Source organism: Arachis hypogaea, chromosome 19 (genome assembly GCF_003086295.3).
Source record: "Arachis hypogaea cultivar Tifrunner chromosome 19, arahy.Tifrunner.gnm2.J5K5, whole genome shotgun sequence".
NCBI classification, from domain to species: Eukaryota; Viridiplantae; Streptophyta; class Magnoliopsida; order Fabales; family Fabaceae; genus Arachis; species Arachis hypogaea.
In genome coordinates, this window is record NC_092054.1 from 135,011,162 (window position 1) to 135,026,961 (window position 15,800).

The window sequence follows — 15,800 nt, forward strand, 5'->3', positions numbered from 1 at the left end:
TCTATTTAGCATATCTGTCCGAGTCTTCTTGACAATGGTGGTTCCTTCATGGGTGATTTGTAATTTGTCCCAGATTTCCTTTGCCGTTGTGCATCTTGATACCCGTCGGTACTCCTAGAAGCTGATAGCACAATTGAGCAGATTTATTGCCTTGGTATTTAACTCCACCTTCTTTCTATCTTCCTCGGTCCATCTTGCTTCTGGTTTGAGAGAAACAACTCCTTCTACACTTGTGATAGTTGGAAATTGAGGCCCTTCGAGAATAATCTTCCAAAGTCTGTAATCCACTGCTTGTACAAATATCTTCATCCTCTCCTTCCAATAGGTATAGTTTTTCCCATTGAAAAGAGGAGGTCTATTTCTTGATTGACCTTCAGTCAGATTGTAGGACACCACATTTGTGCCACTATTTTCTGCCATGAGGATCTTTACTCCAAGCTGCAAAGCTTGATCTCTTTGAGACCAAGCTCTGATACCAATTGATGGTTTCAGTGGCTAAGAGAAGGGGGGGTTGAATCTTAGCCCCCTTTTTTTATGTTGCTAACGCTTGCTGAACTCAGAGGAGACTTTTCTGTTTTAGCTCGTCTCTGGACATGAGACTTTTTGTTTTTGCTCGTCACTTGCCACGAGACTTTTTGTTTTGTCTCGTCACTTGGCACGAGACATTTTAGTTTTTGCTCCTGTGCAGTAGAAAACAGAAATGGAGTTGGAGAGAAGAAAGATTACACCCAGATATATCCTGGTTCAGCTGCTAAGTGCAGTGCAGCCTGCATCCAGTCTCCATCACAAACATGATGGAATTTCACTATAATCAATCTGATTACAACTTGTAAAGTGCTAACCCAACTTACAAGGGGATTCCCACAGAATCATGAAACACAACATAGATGAACAAAGGAACTCTAAGACATCTATGGCTTTTTCTTTTAATTTTGCACTCTCTGCCTTTTTCCGCTCTATGGCTTTTTCATTACAAACCTCACTGTTTGCCTTTTTCCATGAGACTCAAGACATGACAAAATTAAACAGAAAAATACAAAACAGAATACATTGAAGGAGAAGAGAAAACTGTTAGCTCAGGTAGCTCTGAGAACACTGTGCCTTGCACTCTCAAATTTTCTCCTTGCTCCAAACAGTGGCTGTCCACCCTTATTATAGAAGAGGGGAGCCTCCACTTATTGAAGCCAAAACCGAACCAACTTCTTCCTCCTTCAACAAACAGAACCGGTTCGGCCACATAGAGAGAGAAGAGATAACCATGTAAAACCCAACATGCAATTACCTCTGGACCTTTCTTGATCATCACCCTTTATCAATCCGAGCTCTCCATCCTTGGCTTGCTCTCCAAGATGGATTTCTGGCCCTTGATGCTTCATGATGATAATGACTTCATCTGCTTTAATCTCTGCCTCAACCATCACTTCGCCACTCTAGCTACTTCCTGTGGTGGTTAAACAGAATCAAAGACAAGCCATGCTTCAATAATCTCCTCCATGCTGGCCGAATCTTCAACGTCCATTTTCGAGCATGAGAGGCTCAAGATACATCACCAAATCTAACCAAATATGGTGAATATCTCAGCCACAGCTCATTTTTATTTTAGTATGTTTTCTTGCCATCATTAGCTTGATGGTCTTGATGCATGCAACTTCTTCCTTTTCTTGGTTGATGAGCATTGTGTCCATAGCTTCCTGGACAAGGACCGAAGGAAGAAGAAGAAAGAGATGAGAGAGAATGTGAAGTTAAAGTAAAAGCAATTAAGTGAAAATGAAACAAGTTGATAGATTGCTTTTTACTTCCCTTGCTTTGAGTAGCGTATAGCATTAATCATAATGATTCCCATCAAATCAAAGTCAAGTTCGCTCTCATGTTTCCAATGCTAACATATTAAAATTTGAAATCCATTCTTAACAAAGAGATGGAATCCGTTGGAAAGCATGAAGCCATTTAGCTTTCATTTAACCTTGGTTTCGAACCAAGCTTGGAAACTTTCATCAAAATAATGTTGGGCTTGGTAGCATTAAGATTTAATCTGGCCCAATTGGTTAACATTTGCTTTCTTGATGAATTTGGGATCAAACATAGAACACATAAGAAAGCATCTGTTTGGGCTTGCAACAACAATATTTATTTTGGCTTATCAATATAAAATTTCAGCCACTTAGTATAAAATCATGCAACAAGGCTGGTTATTGGGCTTAAGCCAGAAACTCATTTTTTGGCCCAATATTAAAACCTGCAACAAAAATTATTTAATCAAATCAGATTATTAATTTTTGCAGTTAATTATTTTTAATAATGTTTAGTCATCATAAATATTAATTAAGAATTTTCCAAACTCATCACGATGTTACCAAACATTGATAGGGTGAATATTCTCTGTAAATTTTATAGTCTATTTTTTAGTTCTTTCGAAATCTTAATGTTTAAGAAAAAGTGAACAAATTTATATGTTGATTTGGCTGGTAGTAAGTAGAATTTTAATTTAGATTAAGCTTACTAAGTCAACTACATAGGCCATTAACAGCAATAAGATATGATATATGGATTATCTTTTATTGAGCATAAAATATTTTTAATTGGCTTTAATTTTTTTCATAAGTGTACAAACAATACTTTAAGACAAGTTTTTAGTCATAATGTGCATATATACTTAATATTTCTTTCTGTTTGCAGAATATGGGAGTTACTGTCCTATAGTAAAGTTGGTTATTATACTTTTTTATTTTATTTTTGTACTTTAATTTTATCTTTTTTACTTGTTTGATTGGTTAGTATTAGTTATATATGCTTTTATTCTAAAAAATTTTAGTCGTCCTATTTATATCTCTAACATTTTAAAATCATATTAATGTTTTTATCCTACCGTTAACTCTGTTAAAATTTTTTTAAAAAACCTTTTAATAATCACAAAAAACCCCTCTTTCAACTCTTTATTCTATCTGAACACAAAGCAAAAAAATACAAAAAGAGAAAAAGAAAATACAGAGCCAAATCTCTCGCCACCACTCTTCTATTCGCTGCAACCCCAACACACCTTCTTCCTCTTCAACTCCAAGAATCTGAAAAAAAATCTTTAAGAAGCTTAACTTCTTCCTTGAGCTCTTTTACATGAGTCTATTATTATGCAAAAGGTTAATCAAACAACACCACAACGAGTCAGCTAATTTATCAGGATCTCAAATAGTATCACAACCCAAAATATTATGATTATGTGAATTGTTTTCTCATTACTTCAGGTCAATACTCGGGATTGAAGCATACTAACATAAATAAACATCTATAAGTCTCAATTTTTTATGTTTATTATTTGGAATTATAACAATTGAATCACATCAAATTGCTTTAGTTGATGTAATTAGAAGCCGTGGCAAATAGAATTCAATCAAAATAATGTACATGTGCTTTCTCCTCCGAAGCATTACTTACAGCAATTAAAATCTAAAAATTCAAACAGTGAAATACTCTAACACTGGAATCATAGGATCTAGTGAGGACTGAGTTGTTAGTAAAAACATCGGCGTTAAGCTTCCTCTTTAGAGGATTGAAGGAAGGAGATTACGGGGTAGGGGGCTCTTCAATTTGGCTGGCAAGGGCTTTGAATCGGAAGCAGCGAGAGCGAAAAATTTGAGATCTGAGAAAGGGTCATTCTCTTTCGAGGATTTGTGCTGGCGAGAGTTGCTAGGCCTGGGTTTGGGGAGCTCTGCAGCGGAAGCGTCCCTTAGGGTTTGGCAATGGTGGTTTGAGAGAAAGAGAGAGAGAAAGATTAGAATATTGATGTTCACGTGTATATTTCGTTAAAGGATTTTAACAAAATTGATGGAAGGATAACATTGATATGATTTTAAAATTTTTGGGATATAAATAGAATGATTAAAATGTTAGGAATAAGTTTGGGACTTACCTCAAATATTAGGGACAAAAATGATAATTTACTCAATAACATATTACCGTCGGATTTATCGGGAGATAAATCGGACAGTAAAGGTTTTCGGCGAAAAATTTCCGGCGGTAATTAGCGGCGGATAAAAAAATCTGTCAGTAAAAAATACCGACGAAGTTTATACCTTCGAATTTATACCGTCGATAAATCCAACGGTATCCAACGATTTTCTTGTAGTGGTCATGGGTTATAAAACTATTTGTTTTGACATTCTATCGATACATACCAATTATGAATTAGGGTCATTAAAATGGGCTAAACCCATTTAAACGAGAGGGCTTTACCTCTAAATTAAGCCCGTTTAAATTTTGGGTTAAACGGGCAGAGCCCAATTAACCTGAAAAAAATGACGGGTTAAACGAGCTAGTCCGCAGGCTAAATGGGGCAGTCCGCTTATTTTTTTTACATTTTTTTAAAATAGCACTTTTAGCCAATATTTTTCTTGGTCCGATCTAAAAATTTGACTCCAACTAAAAAGAATACTGTTTGTTTAAGATTTTTTACCTAAAAGTAATATTTTTTGTCAAAATATTTTTTAAAAAATAAAATAAAATGGTAAATGAGTTATCTTGCTTAACCCATTGGGTTGACCATAAACGGTTCGGGTTAAAAAATTATGGCCCGTGCAATGGCGGAGCTTGAAACAAAATTTCGGGGGACCAAAAATTTAATATAAAAATTTAAGGTCAAACTCATCTTATGCAACTCTTTGAATTTTTGAAGGTTATATCTCACTTTTTTCGTGATTCATTAAAGTAGAAGAACTATTTATAGGTGTTGATATTATAGAAGTTAAATGTTCTCCTTCTTGAATATTAGTCTTCCTCTTAAAAAATGCATCAATTCTTTGATTTTTCATCATTATTTTGTATAAAAATTTGAATATATATCCTGTAAAATATATAAAAAAAATTAGAAGAATAAATATTAAAATTTATAATATTTATTGATTTTTTTATCAATTTATACAAATACAATAATATCAATACTTATTGAATATTCTAATATTTTTTATCATATAAAAAATTAAATTAAATAAACAATAATATATAAAATAATATTAAATTAAATAAATAAAAAACACCTAATTTTAGAATGAGAAGCAAAACATATTTTTATAATGAGAAACAAAGCAGTAAACATGATGATTTTTGTTAGATAACTTTTTTTTGTTAGATCCTTAAATTATAGTAAAGCATTTGAGCTAACTGAACTACTCCTTATTTTTTGAAGAACTACTACTAATTTTTTTATAAAAAATTTAGGGGAGCCATGGCCCCATTACCCTTAAGCTCCGTCACTGGGCCCGTGAATGAAGACAGTCCTATTATTTTGGTTGTCCACGGTATTTCTCAACCTGGCAGGTTAAGGATTAATCCATCGTAGATTTGAACTCCATTTAAGGGATCTGTCACAGGCCAATAGATTACTACATACACAAGGTATGATTTAAATCTCCTACACTTAAGCATACGAGTACCAACCCAAGTTGGTTACAGCCCTGTTATAAATTAAGTGCTTTACCACTCTCTCTTGTACTTTGTTGGCGAACAATTTCCAAATCAAAATATACAATTACAACAAAATATTGAAATAAACTTTTTAAATATCATTATTGATAGTTTCCTCAAGTTATAACAACGATATGGAAAGTAATGGCAAATGTTTGTGCCTTATATCAATCTCAAATGAGTGATTTACATATTATTTTCTTGAATATTAAAAATATTTAACAAAAGATATTAAATTCTATATTTAGTTTAAATTTTCAACTTAATAGTAATTATGATAATAAAATCTTTTCATTGTTATAATTACAGTCGTGTGTATGTATGAAATATTTCCTTCCATATATGTCTTGGAAAGAAAATATAATTGTATTAAAGTCTAAAAATGACTGTAGCAAGGGTTATATACGAGGATTTAAAGGCAGACAACAATAATGCATCAATTATACCAAACATAAAGATTAAAGATTTTGTTGGAATGGCTTTGTGTTATATCATGATTTAGTTATTTTTCGATTGTTAATAAGTGTCAGTAATGTTTGAATGTTTGGAAGGACATCTATTAAGTCTCAAGTATGGCAAAAGTTTGAGAAGAATTTGGTTTCGTGTTATGGTGTTGGGGACAGAACTGATTTTTAAAAGGATCACTAGATTTTGGATATCAATAAATTGGAGGATTTTGCGCAACTAGATGCAATAGAAAACATGATAGAAGAAAGAGTGTGTGATTATGTGGTAGATGACAATTGGGACTTAGAAGGGATTGAGGTTGTGTTTGGCGAGGATTGAGTTCCGATTTTCTCAGCATTAAAGACACCCAAAGTAGGATTGGGAGAGGATAGAATCAGATAACATGGCTCCTTATTTCTAATGGAAGCTTTAACATGAAATTGACATTCTCTATCTTACTAAATATTGTGGATGATTCTAAGGCAAAGCTATTCATGAGGATTTGGAAGCTTCAGGTCCCCCAAAGGCTTAGAACCTTTTTGTGGCTAGTGATTAAGGAAACTCTGCTAACCAATGAAATTTGAGCCCAGAGGGTATTTGTGGTTCTTCGTCAGAGTCTTTGCTCCATGTCTTTTGCGACTTCAGAGTCGCTCACCACACATGGAAGAGCCTTGACAATTCATTAATTTTAGGTAATTTCTTTAATCAACCTCTCTTTCCATGGTTATTAGAGAATTTATTAACTCAATCCCACCACAAGGAATTTCCTGGCCTCGTCTCTTCACTAGCACTATGTGCTGTCTTTGGTATTTGTCAAAACAAGTTCATCTTTGAGAATGGCAATGTGTTAGATGAGAGAAAGATCTATGAGTTGGCTATCTAATTGGCAAAAGATAACAGTCGAGCTCAGAAGGAAGTTGCTTGGATGAGAAATAAGGTCGGTACCTTCATTGAAAAATATATTCTTTGATCCCCTGATTTGCCCTTACAAAAAACTAAACATCGATGGTTCAATTACAGAGGAAGGAAAGACTGTATGTAGTGGTGTTTTTAGAGACCATGATGATAAGATTATGGTTTGCTTCAATGTAAACTTGGGCAATTGTACAGTGACTATGGTAGAGCTCTGGAGCATACTGCTTGGTTTAGAATTGACCTTAAGCTTTGGACACACTCATATCTATACGGAAATGGACTTCAAGGTAGTAGTTACTCTTTGTCGTCAAGACTCCATTGACTTGCATTCCACAAGAGCTTCGGTTCTGACTATTAAAGAGTAGTGGAGCAACATATTTAGCCGGAGCATCCACCATCAGTACCGTGAAGCGAATGCTTGCGCTGATAGATTAGCGTGGCATGATCACAGCTTGCGGTTGGAATGTTTTTTTTCTTCTTTGTTCCATCTTGTATTGTTTTATGTTTTCATGCTGATTCTATTGTTACTTGTTTTTCTAAAAGGAAAAGTCCAGAGGATCAATAATTTTATTAAATTCTAGTCAGCATGTAAGGAGTAAAGAAAAATAAATTATTGGATGAAATTTCACACAAATCTCATACCATTAAAATTATCATTAATAGCTATTTGATGGCTATAAATCACAAAAATTACTAATCTCCTAGTACTCTTTTTTCTAAAATAGTCTCTTGTTAGTTTTTTTTTTTTGGACAGTTACGTCTCGTTGCTTATCAAATTCAAACTTTTGGATTTATAATACGATTAAATAATTTATATTTTAAAAATATATTTTAGTTTTATTAGATATTTTAGTCATGAAAATATGAAAAATTGATATTATTGATTCTATATTTAATAAAACTTATGTGAATAATAGATGTGATTATGAGAAAGTATTTAAGAAGAGCTAAGGGTAAAGAGGTACTGTAATTAGGGAAATTTTGTGGTGCTGAATCGGGATGCTAGCATGCAATGATGTCAAGGCGTGTCTTGATGGGAGTGTGACATCTGGATGTTGACCAGCAGACTAAGGAGTTGATTTTCCTGTTTCTCGTTCCGTGCACAAAGTTAATTAGGAATAAGAATACGTTATTATTTATACCGTAAAAGATATAGACGTTAATGTATCTATATAAAAATAAAATGATAATTATAATCATAGAAAATAATTTTAGTGTACTAAAAATATTCTAACAGACCAATTATATAACTAACGTTTGAATATTTTTGACATACAAAAATTATTTTCTATAATTATAATTATCATTTTATTTTTATATGGGTACATTTATTAATATTTATATCTTTTATAGATATAAATAATAATAATGTATTCTTAAGAATAATGAAATTGTTGATTAAACTGGGTCAGTGGGCCGTTTTCATGACTTTGTGCATGAGCTTTAAAGGTTTGGTCCTTATTTATTATAACGTGATGTAAATTGAATCCAACAAATTTTATTAGTTTTTGGTTAATATTATTTGACTAACAATCTAAATATGGAATTTTTTTATTATAAAAAATGCTTTATTTACAAATAAAAATTAACCTAATTTTAATTTTGAAGATTCATTTTTTTTATATTTAGCCCAAATTCGTTACTCCCTTAATAAACTTTATGTTATGTATGAAGTTTGTCGTACTCTTTGGCGAACTTTAAGTAAGTTCTTTCAAATATAAAAATTCATAGTCTCCCGATTTCACTTTTTACTTTTCACTCTTCACTATTTACTCTCCTCCGCTTTTGTGTTACTGTGTATTTTGGCTGTTTTCGATCTGTTTATCTCTTTAATTCGTCGATTCTAGATAATTTTATTCTTATATTTCTTTTGAATTTAATTTATTGTTGTATTATTTTATAATTTTAACATATTTATTTAGTTATATTAAATCTTCATGTTAGTTTTAGTTAGTTTGATAACTATTTAGTTTGATAATTAGATGATATAGCTAGTTTAGATTACTATCTAGTGTTAGTTTAGATAATATCAAATGAGCATGTAATTATGGTAGGAGATTAATAGATGTTAGATAATAAAAAAAATTATTAGATTATTTTTCTATTTAAACTAATTATAGTTTAGAGTAAAATTATATGTTAAGCTAAGAATGTAAATTAAGTTAATAACAATGAGAAATATTAATTTATTGGCTTAAACACCTAATTTGGGTTTGATTGTTTTCTTTTAAGTGATGCAGGCCTATATGATAGAGTAGCACTGTAGCAGCCCAAACAAATGAAACAAATGTGTTCAAGTGTAATGTAGGTAAATTGATCCACTACCCCAAGTCCAATCCTAACCAAGCAATGGAGAAGCAAACCTAAAGCAAAGCTTCAGTTGCTCACTCCGGACAAACACATGAGAAAGAGAGAGAGAAAGCTTTTTCTTTGAGCTCACTCACTAGAAAAAAAAAAAAAGAAAATCAATCGAGAAAAATAATGTCCAATCACACTAATCAAAAGCATGTTAAGCTAAATCAGAGGTTAAAGGTGATTTATTTCTATTTGCATGCAAGTTAATTTCTTCACTTCTTCTCCAACTCTCTCCAATACCAATTTGGGTTAAAAGAAGAAAGTGGTTTCTACTTATACCTGCTGTGAATCAATGGCCTACAATGTTACTTGGGGCCAAAGAATATTTTCAAGGGTTTGGATTTGGGATTATCACTGAACAAACAAATCTCTGTTGCTCTGCACTCCTCGATCAAACAAAGAATCAGATTTGAAATCTCTAATTTTGGGGTTAATTGAAAAAAAGGAAGGGATAATTTCTGATAACCCAAAGTCCAAGAAATTGACCTTGGAGGAACCCCAACCGTGGCTCTGACTATGGTACAAAAAAGAAGATTGAATCTAATCAGAGCTCAAGGAGAGAGAACCCGAGAGAAAGAGTAAAGAGTGAATCCTCACTACTAAGTTTGAAGTCTTGGAAGCATTACACCTACACTAAAGGGAGCACTCCGCCAAGATGAACAACAAAGATATGAGTTGAGATGCTGGGTTTAGTGCATAGAGTTAAAGCTGTTATTCATCATCTCCTTCATATTTTATCATTTGTATTTCTGTTTCAATGTATATCTTTCTTAGTTTTCTTTAAGAGGTAAAAGGCAAGAAAGAGAGGCATTGAGAAAAAGCCATAGAGTGAAAAAGCTGAGAGATACACTTGAGAGAAAAGCCAAGAGTGATTTTAGATTTTTTTTGTTGTATTTTCTATCTTGTGTCATATACCTGATAGGTATCCCTTACTAAGTTGGGTAAGCACTTAATGTAGTGAGTCTAGGTATTAACTTAGTCAAGTCAAGTTTGTGTTAAAGCGGATTACGGTGAGTCCTAGAAAATTTGTGTATGTAATACTTGGATTAATAGTGAAAATTCCACCAACATTGTGGTGGAGACTAAACGTAGGTTGCATTGCACAAGGCAACTGAACCAGGATATATGGCTATGTCACCTTCTTCCTTTCTACTTAAGTTATGTTTTTTGGTTTTATGAGACAAAATGAAATTGTCTTCTGAATTATCCGCTGTACAAACTTAATAGAACTCGAGTTCAAATATCTATGTTTAAGGCTTAATCAACCAAAGTTAAAGAAGGCCACAGATTCAACCCCCTTCTCTAAGCCTTTTGGAACCTTCATTATAGTTTATGGTTTAGGTATTTAGATCTATTTCTAATGTATTTGATAATAAGTTAATTTTAAATTATTTTATTTAGATTATTGTTTCATATGAACTGATTATGGTGTAGAGTAAAATCATAGTTTATAATTTAAGTATTTAGATTGTTAATTTTAAATAGTTTTATTCTAATTTATTCTATTACATTGTAGTTTGATGGCGTAAAACATGTTTGGCTACGAGAATACCTTTTATAGACAAGATCGGATTGACCATATTGCTGGAAGACTTGGTCGAGTGGTATACTTTATAAGTTATATCTTTTATATGTCCAAAATTTGTCTTATTACTTATGGCCTCTATTTTGTATGACTCATTGATTTTCTTTGGTAGAGTCCTTAGGTCTTGTGTACAAGAAGTAATTTACTACAACGTTCGGCCGAGCGTATCAAGACACACCTTAAACGAGTAGGATCTGAGCATGTGGCATATATGTTAGAGTGAGACCATGACTGGACATTGGTCTCTACTTTGATCAAGATATGGCAACCTGAGTCCCATTCTTTTCGCCTGTCCTGTGGAAAAATGACTATCACCCTATAGGATGTGGTGTATCAGTTGGAACTCAATATTGATGGAGACCCAGTCAGAGGCTACATAGATAGGTGAGAGCAGTTCTATAATGGACGCTCTATTGAGGAGCTCTGTCAGTAGCTGTTGGGTGTTGTTCTGGGCCTCCATGATAGACAGTCATCCTCGTGATCGATCGGTTTGAACTCCGATATGTAAACATTGAACACTGTTTCTATGCAATACACGGGATGGACAAAAGCCTTCCAATCAAGCCATGCATGAGAGGATGCTGCTAGAACATGAAGGCATAAAATATGAAGAGTCTGGAAGTACCCATAGTTACACTTACCCTCATCAAGAAGTACTTGGGTAATTCTGCTGTCTGGAATCGGACATTGCTGCTAATTCCTCAATAGTAGAATTGGATCTCGACTGATCAAACTGATAAATATTCATGGTATTCACGTGCTTCAAGTTGAATTCAATAGCCTTCATCAACATCTGTGAGAACTCAACACCCACATGAAGCTGTGCCTGAGCCTCTACACCCTTTCTCACAAAAATTTCACTGAAACAAAAATAGGTCGATTTGACAAGAGAGGTAATGGGAAAATTACGAGTAGCCTTCATAATGGCATTGATGCACTTAGAGATGTTTGTTGCCATGTGCCCAAAATGACGACCTTCATCTGCATACTGCGCCCATTGTGAACGCGGCATTTCTTCAAGCTAGTTTGTGATTGCGAGATTCTCCCCCTTCAGACGACCAAAATAATGTGTGAACTCCCTGTGCAAATTCAAATATGCTGCATTAACAAGCACCTTCTTCAAGTTCTTGTTCTTGAAGTGTGTCATGAAGTTGGATACAATATGTCTTGCACAAAACGCCTGGAAGACATGAGACAATTTTCATCCACTTCTATCGGCGTTCAATGCAGCATCAATCAATTTGTGCCTATCTGAAATCACCAATAGTCCTGGCTGGGGTGTCACATGCTGCCTCAGATAAGAAAGGAAAAATAACCAAGCCTTCTTCGTCTCACTCTCGACCACGGCAAATACAATAGGTAATATGTTTGAATTGCTATCTTGAGCAATAGCCATAAGCAAAGTGCCTCCGTATTTACAAAAAAATTTATTTTTCATGAAAAAAGAACGAGAGACTTAGATCAAGTTAAGTACATTGATGAGCGGATAATTTATACGCTTTTTGGCATTGTTTTTACATAGTTTTTAGTATGATTTGATTAGTTTTTAGTATATTTTTATTAGTTTTTAATTAAAAATCACATTTCTGGAATTTACTAGGAGTTTGTGTGTTTTTCTGTGATTTCAGATATTTTCTAACTGAAATTGAAGGACTTGAGCAAAAATCTGATTCAGAGGCTGAAGAAGGACCGCAGATGCTGTTGGATTCTGACCTCCCTGCACTCAAAGTGGATTTTCTGGATCTACAGAAACCTAAATAGCGCGCTCTCAATTGTGTTGGAAAGTAGACATCTAGGGCTTTTCAGTAATATATAATAGTCCATACTTTGTCTGAGTTTAGACGACACAAACTGGCGTTCAATGCCAGCTTTCTGCCATATTCTGGAGTTAAACACTAGAAACAGGTTGCAAAGCAGAGTTAAACGCCAGAAACAGGTTACAAACTGGTGTTTAACTCCAAGGAAGACCTCTACATATGAAAGCTTCAATGCTCAGCCCAAGCACACACCAAGTGGGCCCGGAAGTAGATTTCTGCATCATTTACTTATTTCTGTAACCCTAGTAACTAGTTTAGTATAAATAGAACTTTTTACTATTGTGTTAGGGATCTTTGGAAGATCTTTGGATTATCTTTTGATCCTTTGATCACGTTTAGGGGGCTGGCCATTCGGCCATGCCTGGACCTTCATCACTTATGTATTTTCAACGGTAGAGTTTGTACACACCATAGATTAAGGTGTGGAGCTCTGCTGTTCCTCATGAATTAATACAAAGTACTATTATTTTTCTATTCAATTCAAGCCTATTTCTTCTCTAAGATATTCATTCGCACACAAGAACATGATGAATGTGATGATTATGTGATGCTCATCATCATTCTCACTTATGAACGCGTGCCTGACAAACACTTCTGTTCTACATGCAAACAAACTTGAATGCATATCTCTTAGCCTCCTGATCTACGATCAGAGTCTTCGTGGTATAGGCTAGAATTATTGGCGGCCATTCTTGAGATCTGGAATGTCTAAACCTTGTCTGTGGTTCTAAGTAGGATCTGGGAAGGGATGGCTGTGACGAGCTTCAAACTCGCGAGTGCTGGGCGTAGTGACAGACGCAAAAGGATTACTGGATCCTATTCCAGCATGATCGAGAACCGACAGATGATTAGTCGTGCGGTGACAGCGCATTTTGGACCATTTTCACTGAGAGGACGGGATGTAGCCATTGACAACGGTGATGCCCAACATACAGCTTGCCATGGAAAGGAGTATGAAGGATTGGATGAAAGCAGTAGGAAAGCGGAGATTCAGAAGGAACTAAGCATCTCTATACGCTTATATGAAATTCTCACCAATGAATTACATCAGTATTTCTATCCTATTTTACGTTTTATTTATCTTTTAATTATTAAAACTTTATAACCATTTGAATCCGCCTGACTGAGATTTACAAGGTGACCATAGCTTGCTTCAAACCGACAATCTCTATGGGATCGACCTTTACTCACGTAAGGTTTATTACTTGGACGACCCAGTGCACTTGCTGGTTAGTTGTGCGAAGTTGTGACAAAGAATTAAGATTATAAACGTGCGTATAAAGTTTTTGACGCCGTTACCAAGGAATGAACGATCACGATTTCGTGCACCAAGTTTTTGGCGCCGTTGCCGGGGATCGTTCGAGTTTGGACAACTGACGGTTCATCTTGTTGCTCAGATTAGGTAATTTTATTTTATTTTTAAGCTTTTTATTTCTTATTTTCGAAAATAATACAAAAAAAAATTTTTTTTTCTTCTTTTTCGTTTTTCCCAAAATAATGTTCGAAAAAAAAAACCAAAAAATTTCTTATAAAATCATAAAAACCAAAAATTTTATGTTTCTTGTGTGAGTCTAGTGTCAAATTTTAAGTTTGGTGTCAATTACATCTTTTTAATTTTTCTTAAAATCTTCGAAAATTCATGCATGTGTTCTTCATGATCTTCAAGTTGTTCTTGATGATTTTCTATGTTTGATCTTTAATTTTTTTTGTTTTGTGTCTTTTCTTGTTTTTCATATGCATTTTCAATTTGTTAATGTTTAAAGTTTGAAAATTTCTAAGTTTGGTGTCTTGTATGTTTTTCTTTTCTTAAAAATTTTCAAAAATAAGTCTTGATGTTCATCTTGATCTTCAAAGTGTTCTTGGTGTTCATCTTGACATTCAAAGTGTTCTTGCATGTATTAGTTGTTTTGATTCATAATTTCTATGTTTTGTGTCAATTTTGTATTTTTCTCTCTCCTCATTAAAAATTCAAAAAAAAATAGCTTTCCCTTATTCTTCTCATAAATTTCGAAAATTTGGATTGACTTAGTCAAAAAATTTTTAAAATTTAGTTGTTTCCTATTAGTCAAGTCAAATTTTCAATTTAAAAATTCTATCTTTTCAAAACTTTTTCAAAAATTAAATCTTTTTCAATTTCTATATATATTTTCGAAATTTCAAATTGCTTTTCAAAATCTTTTTCTTATTTTTGTTTCATATTTTCGAATTTATTGCTAGCATTCAATTTTTAGATCCAAAAATTTCAAGTTGTTACTTGCCTATTAAGAAAGGTTCAATTTTTGAATTTTAAAAATCATATCTTTTAGTTTCTTGTTAGTCAAGTAATCAACTTTAATTTCAAAAATCAAATCTTTTTAATTTCCTTCTCAAATCCTTTTCAATTTAAATTTCAATCATTTCAATCATATCTTTTTCAAAATCAATTTTCAAAATCTTTTCTAACTTCCTATCTTTTCAAATTTGATTTTCAAATCATTTTCAATTAACTACTTTATTTTTTATTTGATTTTAAAAATTTTCTATTTCAATTATATCTTTTTCAAAGCCACCTAACTAATTCTCTCTCTCTAATTTTTGAAAATCCCCTATTCCTTTTTCAAAAATTCCTTTTAATTAACTAATTATTTTAAATTTAAATTTTAATATAATAATTTCCATAAAAGTAAAACCCTAGCAGAGAAAGAGTACGTACTCTGTACTCAGAGAGAATGAGAGAAGGAGAGAGCGGGAGAGAGCATTTGAGGGTGAAACACGGTGAAGAAGATGGCCATGCCATCGAAAGAGATAAGGGGGAGAGTGTGGGAGGGTTTGCATCAGGTGTGAAGGAGGGATCAAGTAAGGGCGACCTTAGTTCCAGGGTGACTTCCAAGATTTCGTTCCGTGACAAGGTTATTGGTTCTACGGTAGCCACAGGGATAAATCGGGCTGAAGCTCTAGATGAGGATTCCATGGCAGTGGTCACTGGAAAACAAGGAGATCATATGCCTCCAAGAGTTTGCTTCTCCGAAGAGGCTAGGAACATCCTCTCTGAACCATACAAGGAAGCAATTGTGATTAAGGTTCTTGGAAAAAACCTTAGTTACACGGCCATGTTTCACAAATTGAAAGGGGTATGGAGGATCACCGGTGGATATGAAATCTTGGATGTGGGTTTTGGGTACTTCCTTGTTAAATTTGATCGCATGGACGATCGAGAGAAGGTTTTACTAGGGGGGCCATGGATGATC